The 12,310-nt window shown below is 41.5% G+C and overlaps 1 protein-coding gene across 1 annotated transcript in view; it reads right to left on the bottom strand.

Moving 5' to 3' along the window:
* Window positions 1-9,257, bottom strand: part of ZNF366 (zinc finger protein 366) — a 63,627-nt gene extending 54,370 nt beyond the window's left edge. The window contains exon 1 of the mRNA XM_023207954.2: window positions 9,112-9,257. The gene's annotated coding sequence lies outside the window, so the exon portion shown is untranslated. The remainder of the gene's footprint in view (window positions 1-9,111) is intronic.
* Window positions 9,258-12,310: the final 3,053 nt, after the last annotated feature.

Below are 12,310 nucleotides of genomic sequence, written 5' to 3'. Positions count from 1 at the left end.
TGTTTGTCTTTTGACTTTGTTTATTGAGTTTTGGCCCTGCAGAAGCTTTTTATTGTAATGCAATAAAATGCATGATAAATGTTAAGGCTTCTGTGTAAAACTAGAAAGGCCCTTCCTACTCTGCAATTCCAAAAAAAAAAACTCTACAGTTTTTATGTTTTCTTTGTTTTATTTAAGACTTTTTAAAGCAAAATTTTCAGTTCACATATATTTTTATTTTTAACATTTTAAGTCTTTGATCTATCTGGAATTTATTTTAATTTAAAAAATCAAGTAGGAATATAAGTTTTTTTTTTCCAAATAGCTACCCCGTTGTCCCAATCTTGTTAATTACATAATTCAACTTTCTCCACTGATATACATGTTATTTTTATGATATACTAAATTCCCATATGCATTTTAGTTCCATTCATGTGTCAGTATGTACACTCAATCCTCTATTCTCTGACTCTAAGTAGCATTCTTTCCTGCATTACTCACATTCTCAAAACAACACACAGTAAGTGAATGAAGTGCTTTATGAATTGCTTGTAGTAACACTTAAATCTTCTCTCATTTTCTCCCTGCCCCCACTAGTTAACAATATTCAAACTCTTTTTAACATCACTAAGAAAAATATAATTAGGACAGTAAATCTCTTTGGAAGTTTAAGAGATTGAACATCAGATACTACATTCTTGAGTCACACAATTTGGGGCTAACCCATTGGCTCATAATCTTTTATAAGAGCCAATGATTTTGTGTAGGCAGTGTGTGTATGTATACACAAGTGTAAGGTGCATGTACCATGTACATAGTGATAGCACTTCAGCAAACCACGACCCCTCCCAAAATATCCATATTGCTTGAAGAGCAAATACATTTGGCATTTTATGTCCTAATCCTTCTGAAATGGGATTTTCTCACCATTAAATGTCCTTCCCAACTGCATGTATTAAAGATGTGATGCTGAAATTTCTCTCCTAGGAAACTGAAGGGGGAAAAGAGCCAATGTCAGTCATTCTAAATAGTGAGATGTGTCTGAACATATGGAGGATGTGAAGACACATGGAATGGGATTACCTTCTGCAAAATGATGCAGTTTTGAGCAGAACTTTGTTACCCACAAAACTGGTGTCTCTATTCCTTCACGAACATCCCCATTTAGATCTGGGGTCCAGGCTGCCACCAGAAGAACTCTCTGCCCCTGGAGACTTCTCCCCAGTAAGAGACAGGTGATTGTGCCATGAAATCACTGGGTGCCAGGAGGGCTGCAGACCATGTTGGAGAAGACGCCTGCTTGCCTGCCTGCTGCATCACTGAATGTTTCCTGAATGTCAAGAAAGACAATGCCAGGAATAGTCCCTCCTTGCCCACATCTCTGAAAAGCCAGGTAGGAGGTGAGATTCTGGATATACCTGCCAGCAACCTTTCAGAACTGTTCGCATGTTCCTCACCCTAAGAATTCAAATTCTAGCACTTCAGGAACCGCGCCTTTATAGATTAAGCATAGAACTCTTCGGTACCCTAAAAATGTTCAATATATACCTTTTTTAGGATAATGCTAGAAGACCCTTCTTTGTACTTAAAAAAGAGAAAAAACAACTGAAAAATTTCCCTGGAAGTAGGGGTGAAAGGAGGAAATTCCACTGTGCTGTGGGAAAGAAAATGCCTGAACTAAAAAAACAGCAAGAAACAAGTGGTGGACACTACGGAGGTAGGTGTTCCACCAAACAGCGCTGAAAACCTGAAATTCCTCATCTCCCTGCACTTTCCATGGAAGGTAGCCAGAGGGCCTCAGTAACGGGAGAGATGCCATGGGCTCCATCAGGGCAGAGGCCCCATTTTGTCCAGGCTTCAGCGAACCAGAGGCGATTCCGGTCCTCTCCCTCGCTCTCTTCCGGTGCTGCTTCCTTCCCCCACCCCCTCCAACAATAGTCCCCTCTTGATTTCTGTTCCAGGAGAGAACGGTGAGTCCCCAGGGCAAAGGAAACTCTAAGGATTCTTTCCACAGAGTTTTCTCACTGGGAAGAGGGAGGCGTGTGGACTGGCGTCTCCTCCTTGGCTGTGATGCTAGAGAAGGGGATCCTCCCTTTCTCCCTGAGGAAGACACAGGGCAGACGGCAAGATTTCTCGTCCCCATTCTCAAACACTCAAAGGAAGAAACCGGCAGAGTACCTTTTCTTCCTGGAAGAACTCTGCGGTTCCCTCATGCGTGCACTACTGTTTTAAATGTTTTTTTCAAGCTACTGAAAAAAGCTAAACTGTTTTTTAGGGTAATCTCCCTTAAATACTCATCACTACCCTCCCTGGGGGCTTTCTTACCCTGAGCCAGTAGCTTGAATAATAAGCAAAGCCTTGGTCCCCTCTTCAGCTTTGTTAGATCTGGGGAAGGGCCTAGAAATCTGCCCCAGGTAACTCTGATGATTGGTGCTCAGAAAGCACCTGAAAATAATACCATCAACCTTTCCTCTCTGAGAGTGCTAGGATCCCATGATATGGAGTTAACTTCATGGGGGAGATCACAGAAATCATGCCTACTGTTGCTCAGAGCTGAATAGATGGGAGACTGGTCCAGTAATATCACTATTTAACAGGGAGGTATGTTGTCTTGGACAAGGTCAAAGTTAACACATGGCTTTGTAACTCCTTGGAATAGGGACCTACATGCCCAGATCAATCTGTGTGCAACAGTTCAAAACCATAAGGCAGTGCTGCTCAAACTTGAATGTGCAACTGGTCACTTGGAGATCTTGTTAAAATGCTGATTCTGCTTCAGTAGATCTGCGGTGGAACTGGGATTGATTCCACATTTCTAACAAGCTTCTAGCTGGTGCCATGCTGTTGGTCCTTGGACCCCGTTTGAAGGCTACTACCTTAAAGGATACACATTTTTTTAAAGAAATTATTAGCTACAGATGACACTTTTTCCTTACTAAGGAAACTGAAAACAAGCAACATTAATTTACTGACCTTGAGCAAATCACGTACTTTCTCTAGTTTATCTGTTAAACAAGGTGGTTGCCTTTCTTCACCTCTAAGATGAGAATAAGGCACGTACTTGAGAATGGGGTAAGTGAAATGAAGTATCTAAAGTTCTGAGGAGGCCCCAAACCTAGTAATGACTCCTCCATAATTGCTGGCGCTGGTGGTGGTAGTACCGTTGTTGGTAAATCACTCTCCCATTTAGTATCAGTGGCCATCACAGAATGAGGTCAGAGTGGGGCCATAATCTATCAAAGGAATATAGGAGAATTGTCCAGAATTATCTTTGTGTGCCCTGGTACTTGACACTAAAGAGAGATTTTATCAATGTTAATAGAAAGAGCCTTTTCGGTTTCTACTCCAATTAACAGATACCTAGAACCCCAATGTTGTTAAATGTAAAAAGCATCATCCAAAATCTCAACTTTTGGTATTAGGCATGTAGATTTGCCACTTTAAATTTGCCAAGTAAGTATAAAACTGCCTTGATCCAGTGGTTTTGGCTTTCTTCAATTGCCTTGAATTAAATAAAGGATAGGGCATTGTGCTCAGCAAGGATATCACATTTCTCTCCCTGAATTTACCCCATGGTGTTTTGTCAATTCAGCCCAAGTTGCATTCCTTTAGCTTAGATTCACAGCCTTTGCCTATAACAAACCAGAGAGCTGAACATTTCCTACAAGGCTGGATCCTAGCTCACAGCTCTTTTAGTCAAGGAAAAACAAATGACCATGCTCTCTTTCGCCAAAAACAATTTGCAAACCCATCATCTGCCCAGAAAATAAATGGAAAATAAAATGCAACAACAGTCTTTTCTGTGTATCTACCTGATAAATGTTAATTTCCCATGAACAAATGGTTGGGGGTGCTTGCCAAGATGACATTTTAATATACATGTAACAGCCCCATGCACACAACAGCAGAACAAGCCCATATAATTCCAGTCAATTCAGGTGAGGGATAAATACATCAAGCTGGCAGTTTGGCATTGTCTAGACTCCAAAAAAGTTTGACTAACTTTTTTTTTTTTCTAACAAATTAACAGCTTCATTTGGCGTTGTATAAAGATAGCATCTTCCACTCTACAGCCCACTGATTCATGAACTCATCTATTTAACAAATATTTATTGTGCATCTATGACAGGCTCTGTGCTATTGTAGGCCCTGGGCAAACAGCAGCGGACAAAACAAAGTCCTTGTCCTCGTGGAGCTTACTTTCTTGTGAACCTTATATTACACATAATGCTGGATGAGGACGTGTTCTTATTCTTTTATGTAAATACCATTGCTTTATGTAAATGTATTTGGTTTTTGAGTAGTCAAAAAGAACAGACATCATTAGGCTAGTTGTTTCTGAGGGTGCACATTAAAATTATTTGTTGCCTCTATGTTACTGTCAGAGGGAGATCTGTGTCCATTGCTGCTTTATTTCATTATCCATATAATCATACAAGAAAAAAATGAGTGATTTAGGTAAAAACCAAATCAGGAAAATTAGAACAACTTTTTCTATAAGGTTTATATTTTCCTTATAACTGAAGCATACAATATGATGTGTGAATGCTGGTTTTTCAAACACCATTATCAATCTTTTTGCCTTTCTATATTACCATTAAATTAGGGACAAGGATCTAACTTGTAAAATAGGCTCATCTCAGCACACATTGTAAAAAACTAAGAAACAAAACCTTATGAGATAGAATCTACTAGTATTTTTTAAAGGGAATAGAAAAAGCTTAGTATCTGTGTTTTTCTTGATTAACAAATACATGCTCACTCTAAGATGCAAATAATAAGGAAATGGGTAAATCAAAAAGTGCTATTCAACAGGGCACAGTAGCTCATGTCTGTAATCCAGCATTTTGGGAGGCCGAGGCAGGTGGATCACTTGAGATCAGGAGTTCAAGACTAACCTGACCAACATGGTGAATCCCCGTTTCTACTAAAAATACAAAAAATTAGCCAGATGCGGTGGCAGGCAGCTGTAATCCCAGCTACTCGGGAGGCTGAGACAGGAGAATCGCTTGAACCTGGGAGGCAGAGGTTGCAGTGAGCTGAGATTGTGCCACTATACTCCAACCTGGGTGACAGAGCCTGACTCTGTCTCAAAAAAAAAGTGCTATTTATATTGATTTATAATGTTTACAGATCTAAGAAATTGATCTTGTGATTTACATATGGTTCTAGAAAATTGATCATTATCATCAGATTGCTCAACCGGCTAGGACATTCCTTACTTCATAATACTAATAGCTTCTAAAATAACATTTGATATACTCAGAACTACCTTCTAGAGAGAACATCCAGTGCTGAATAGGAATTCCATTTGAAAGCATGGCTCTTCAAATGAGCATTTACAGTTAACGCCACCCTGAAGAAGACGGAGCAAGACATTGACCATCTATTTTAGAGAATCACAGCATGTCAGCAAGAGTCTCATAGATCATCCCATGAAGTGGGTAGGGCAGGAGGAGACTGTAAACAAGCCCCCAGGTGACTTCTAATACACACACACACACCTCGAAAATTACTTATTTATCCCATTTTGTCATTTCACAGATGAGAAAATTGAGGTCCAAGCAAGTAAAGAAACCTGTCAAGTCATGCATCTAGGAAATGCAGAGATTGGATGAGAACAGCAGGGTTCTGACTCCCAATCTGGTCTTTTTCTACTCCACCAAACCACATGAGAGGGCACCTTTTGCACGTTAGTGCAGAACAACTCAGCTTCGATTTGTCCCTAAGGTTAAGTGTCCAAATACGTATCTGTTGTATCACAAGCTCTCAGTCTAACAAAAGGACCTGAATGGCTTTGGCTATTGGTGGTAGATTTTTTTGTTGTTTTTGCTGTTGTGTGTTTTGCTTTTGGAAAGTGGAGAGAAATTTAACTAAGACCTAAGAAAAAGCATCATTATTACTTGACAAACTAACGGTCATACAGGTCTTAAAGTTTAGAGTGAAAGAAAAATAGCAGTTGGATCAATCAGGCACCACACACACACACGCATACACACACACACCCATGGTGATACAGTGTTCTATTTCTCTGTGTGAAGGTGAGTGGCTCACTATTAGAATGTTTGAGGAGAGAGAACCCCAAGTGTGCTCAGCCCTGGGCAGGAGGAGAATGTGTCACTTTAAGTCCTTTCCTCTTTAGCTGAGTCATGGTATAACCACGATGGTCTCCAAAAAAAAGTGTCTCCAGCCCTCCACAACCAGGGAAAAGGTCACCAATAACACAGAGCTCAAGCAGTTGGGGAAGTGGGTGAAAGGGAGAATAAAATGTCTACAGTATAACTGAAGTCTCTTTGCACGTTCATCTAAGTTGAAAACTTTTATCCCAAGACAAACTTGCCCCTGCATTGAGCTGTGTTGAATATAGCTGCATTCAATGAAGCTAAATCTGCCATTTCTGCCACTAGTGAAGATGAATATCAATATACTAAACTCTACACTCTTTCATTTTATGAGAATTTAGAGTTCAGAATGTCTTCACTCAATGTGTGCCCAACTCTAACGCTGTGAGGAATAATATCTGCTCTGTTAGATCCTTGATAGAGTATCAAGCAAGAATAATGACACAGATTATAGGAGACTCATTCTATTCTCTGTATTAACAAAATACAGTACTCTTAAGTGTTAATATATGACTCTTAAAAAGTATATAACTGACACTGATTGACTCCTACTACTTGCCAAACATTAAGTGTTTTATGGCAATAGTTGTATTTAATCCTCACAACTCCATTATGTTGATGCAATTTTACATTTGGGGGCACTGAGACTTAGAACAGTTAAATACCTGCCCTGAGGGCCATAATCAGTAGGCAACGAAGCTGAAATTCAAACGAAAATTAGTATAACAACAGAGCCTGTGCTCTACTCACTCTAATTTGACTCACATCCCAGTACACAGATCAGGACACACATTCTAACGTAATTTAAAATGTGTATAAGAAGTTGTAATTTAGTTATGTGTACATTTTTGGCAGAAATTAACGAATAAAATATTGTGTGTCTCAAATTCTGGATCACTTCAAACTGGAATTCCCCCAATGATATCACAAAAGAGCCCTCTGATGACCCCCAGAGAATCACACACTGGAAGTTTCCACAAATGCCAACTCACTCCTTGGAGTTGAGTGAGTAAAGATAGATTGAGTGGTAGTGACTTAGACTAAACTAGTCGATGGCTTTTATTTTTCGGGTAGCCAAAATTCTTTTCCCCTGGTATCCAAGAAATATTTTCACAGCAATGACTTAGCAACTTAAATGGAAATATTGAATACACTTTTTTCTTTAAAAGAAAACTGCATATCCTCAGCTTCTTAATCTCAAGCCACAGTGAATACTCATGCTAGCATTGGGGCTGTTTTCTGAGCCACTGGCCTAGCCACCTTGTGCTTTCCTTGTCTTTAATTTAATTGCCTTCCTTGTCTTTAACAAATGACTCTGCTGTCATTTGTTTCCTATTGTGTTGCATCTGATGCTTTTACTCAATAAAACTAGAATGTGTTCTGTGATGTTGTTTTTGTTGAGCACAAAATTCAATACATTATCAAGAGAAATGAAACTGAAAGGAGCAAGTCAAGATCGCAGACCTGCATTTTCTTCTGGGGCCACAGTTGCTGATAAATGATGCAATAATGCCCTCGACAATCTATTCCCGCTACCTTTTGATCTGAAGATCTATGAAAATGGAGTAGTTAGGGGAGGTGGTAGGGTAGCTGTAAAAAATTTTCAATTGTTATTAGAATAATTTTGCATCCGCAAACTGGCAAACACTATTCACGTCTCTTTACATTGCTCATTTTATGGTGCTCCTAAAGAAAGTCTCTTTAAAAAAGGAGAAGAAAAAAGAGGTCTGACTAATGGAACAAAAGCTACATCACAGTCTAGTTCTATCATGTTTTCTCATCCTTAGTAAGATGATGGTTCAATTTTGAATAAAGATTAATTACTTGAATGTGGTTAAAGCATAGTCTAGCCAAATTAATTTTAAAAATGAGAGTCCAGCTATTTTTATCTTATTCTTCACATCCCAGATGATTTTAATCAGTAAATTTCACAGCAGTGAATATTTTTTAAAAGTATACATGGCCATTGGCTTTTATCCATTCGACATCTCTCTGAATTAAAGTATCAATATTGGGAAACATAGTGAGTCTCTCAGAGTGACCTTGCTGAGCTATTTTTAACAACATGATTTCGGCTCCCTCATGGCTTGTGATGATGGGTTCCTGGTAACATTATCCTTTATGACAAATTTAATCGAAGCAAGTTAGACTTTTAAAAACTAGTTGTGTATATAAGCTTGACTAGCTTGCTATGCCGTATTTGGTGCTTGGAAAACCAGGCACTGGGTGAATGTTTTTCAATTGCGTCTATAACTTAGTTTTTCCCACCTACTGACATAAACAATCCATCTTAATCCTCCCATTCTAGCTGCATATCGTTTTCCAAAACTAAAGCTATATGCCCCAAAACCTTTGCCTTCTATCGTGTGGCAGATGACATCTTCCACTGACAGAGAATAATAAATTTACACCCAACCCGCATGGGGATCCTGAACACATAAGCTCCCCACATGCAGAAGTATTTCCAAGTGACATTCCCTTCTCTCTTTCCCTCCTACTTCAGTGATGCAGAATAACCATCATACAACAATTAACAGTCCTCCTTTAGGGGGATGCTGAATGGAAAGAAAAGAACAGGAGAAGGGCACCTCAATCCAGGCAACGTGTTAACAAAAACCCCAGAGCAAACCCACAGTCCTTGACAGACACCCTGATAAGGTTCCCAGGACACAGTACTGAGGAAAAGCAAATTCCCCAGTGGGACACATCTCATATGCCAGTGGCTCCTGGTTCACCCAGCCACATGATCTGTGCCAAAATTCAGATTTAATGCAGTGTCCTCCTTAGTCCCAATGTAATTCTATTTCTAGTTTTGCCAGCCTTAGCTCTGCAAAGCATCAGTATTCTCTTACCAAAAAAAAAGTATTAGCTTAAATTCTGGGCCATCTATCACTCATATCCTTTGGTTAAGGACTATACCCAGTAAGGTATTTTCTGTTGAAGATGCCCACAGCAGTATCCACCCAGGAACCTTGAAATGGAAGCAGAAATGATTGCATGGGTAACTTACCAGCTCCTGAGGTCTGAATGGCTGCAGCAGCCCCACTCCTTTACCTGATCCCTGCTCTCTCTGTCTCTCTCCCTCTCTCTCTCCCTCTTTCTCTTGTGTACAGATTGCAGGGAACTTAAAGAACTCGCAGGGACAGTGTTTCGAATGACTTAAGAAAGAGAACAGGAACAATACTTCGTTCTCTTTTTCTCAGATGAGTACCTTCGGGAAGAAGGAAGGAAGGGAGGGGAGAGGGAGGAAGTCAACAACCCTTTGCTTTCCTGAAAAAAAATAAGGAAACAGAAGATAGACATCTCATTTTCTCTTAAACAAAATGTTGGAAGGGGCAAAAAAAAAAAAAAAAATCTTTGAAAAAAGGAATTCCTCAAATATGCCGTCTGCCCTGGGAGTTTTAAAGAGATGAAACGCCTTAGCGGCCTGTCTTGTCCAAACAAACGGTGTTCCAGACAGGCAGGCTCTCCTGAGCCTGCAGTCTCTGGTATCTGGTTTGCAGAACTGACACAGCCGAAAGGGAACAAATCATATCATGTCGACTTAGAGCAAGGGAGAGCTTGGCCTGTTGTGCTAACCGAGGTAAACCTGCAGCCTGTAAGACAGTGTCGGGGCCGGTCAGCCAGGACTCTTGGCTTTTCCTAGGCCCTTTGAAACACCAGCATTGCTGCAATTCCTCACTGACTCTAGATCCTCAGAGTTTTTCCAGGATCAAATAGCAGATTTATGCCCACCAAACTTTATGCAGTGGACTCAATCCAGCTTCCATCACTGATGGACGAAAAAGGAAAAGAAGTAACTAACCGCAACTGCCGCCGGACATGGTTATCTCAGATCTGTTGTTTATATTATTCTATCCTCTACATTCCTAAGGCTTCTTGGATTTAATCACCTCTGGAAAACTGGAAGGAGCTTTCTAATTTGTTTTCAAAATACTGCGAGGCAGCATAGGGCTTAGATAAATCAGCCACGGTGTTTGAAAAAAGATGGGGGAGGCAGGAGCAGAGAAAATGGAGGGCGTACCCTTTATCAACGTAGAAGACTTGGGGCTTCAGCAGGCAGGCATGAGCTCTGCTTAGGTTTAGTTGCATTTAGGAATAAGCTCGATTTTAACTTCTCTGATTTGTGTTATGTCTCTTGTGTCCCTCATTCATCTGGTCACGACCATTTTCACTGTGAACAGGAACCAGCCGCTGTGTAGACCTTTGTGGCAGCAAAAGAAAAACCAGCCTTACACTACTTCCTCATTTCACTTAATTGTGGAAAAAACAGGGTGGACAGACACACCTGATTGCAGAGAGTCATGAAAGTAAGTTAAGGGGAAGAATGATTCTGATTCAGTGACCCTGTAAGATTTTGATTGAGTCCTTATTGGCCTATAGGATTATGTTTTTATTCTGACACATTTTTTCTATCATCTATTTATCTATCTATCTATCTATCTATCTATCTATCTATCTATCTATCTATCATCTATCTATCTATCCATCCATCATCTATCTAATCTAGCTACATATCTATCTATCTCTCTGTCTATCTAGTTACCTGAATATGTGTGTGTGTATTAGAGAGAGACATGAAGATTTTGTTACTCGGTAGGTGTGCACAAGCCAGGGCAGAGTCCCATTCTTTGCATCCACCACAGCACCAACGCTGGCACACCCCATAGCACTGGAGTTCTGGCCTGGGTGACCCAGGCGCACCAACAGTGGGGAACACGGATGACCAGAGACGTCTCTATGGTTTGCCCATAGCCACACGCCAACACGTTCCTGTTTCCTGATCCTGGCTCTCGGGCTCTTTGCCCTCTGCTGGTTTTCCTCTGCATCCTGCCTTTGTAGAAATGGGAAGGGAAATGAAAATGAAAATCCGAGAAAGCCAGAGAAGGGCATGAGAGAATGGAGCAGGGAGGCCTAGGAATGGAGTCTTTTAAAGGGGGAGCAACACTGGGGCAAACCTTTGAGTAACCGGAGGTGAAACAAGCAGGCAGCTGAAATTCACAATAAAAAAAGCAGACATCCATGGGAGTGAGGTGGGGTGAGGAGAAGCAATAGGGAGGGGGCGAGGTGTTGGGGGCATCAGCAGCAGAGGAAAGGAGGGATCCAAGGAACAAGAAGCTCAGGGTACCAACTCCTCGCAGGCAGGAAACCACCTCTGATCATTTGAAGAATCCATCGCAGCTACACACAGGCCTTCCCATATTTTTATTCCTCTTTGCAGCCCCAAGGGCAAGGCCAGGGCTGAGCCCCAGGAGTCCAGGCAGAATCCAAAGGATTTCCCTTTTAAGTCTGCAGAATGTGGGGACTGTCACGTTGAGGCTGTGTTGTTGTCTCCAGGCCAGCTGACCCGCCCAGGCAGCCTGGATGGGGACATGTGCCATTTCAGGCTGCATGGCTTTGACTGAATGGGGTAGCATCCAGTCAGGATCAGACATTATCCCTGCAGCTAGCCAGGGGACTCTCAACGCTGCCTTGTGCCAAGCTGCTCCATGCTCACACTGCGTTGCAATCCTGCCTGTGAGGGTCACAGAAAAGGCTTTTCCCTCTTTCCCGATGCTGCCAATCACCTGAGCAGTCACCCTCTAAAACTTGTGAAACCACCCACTGGGTGTCAGGAGCAGAAATTCCCAACCCTCCCATTAGGTTTGGCAGGAGAGATTTCTGATCAGCCCACTGGAGCTCTAGTTCTGTCCTGGCCTATCTGGATCCTGACTGAAAGTGAAGGATCCAGCTGAGACACATGAGCAGGAATGGCATATGGCCTTGGCTCTCACCCCTCAGGAAAGCCCCATGTTGCAAAGCGTATTTTAGAGATCACTTGAATAGAGAGAGGGGCTGCTCACCCCTGGGACTAGATAGGAGGACAGGAGAGAAACGAAGGTGAGGACAAAGCTGTAACCCCAACCCTCAGAACCAGCACCACAGAAATAGGAGCTCTACTCAAAATGGTGTCCTGCCTCTGAAGCATCCTCATTTGTATGGCACCAGTTTCCAATGACACAGACTCTGGGGTCATCTGTTGACTCCCAGACTAACTTGACTTCAGGTCATGGAGGTAGCAGGGTAGGAGAGAATGGAGAAAAGTTTGGAATAGAACATATTATTCAGAAAAGTGCACAAAACATAAGTGTACCAGTCAGGGAACTTCACAAAAGGAACATATCTGAGTAGCCAGCACTCAGATTAAGAAAGAGGACAGAGGCCCCCAA

The sequence above is a fragment of the Piliocolobus tephrosceles genome, chromosome 4 (genome assembly GCF_002776525.5).
Source record: "Piliocolobus tephrosceles isolate RC106 chromosome 4, ASM277652v3, whole genome shotgun sequence".
Classification (NCBI taxonomy): Eukaryota; Metazoa; Chordata; class Mammalia; order Primates; family Cercopithecidae; genus Piliocolobus; species Piliocolobus tephrosceles.
The sequence above is the reverse complement of the archived record's forward strand: the minus strand, read 5'-3'. Positions and strand labels throughout refer to the sequence as shown.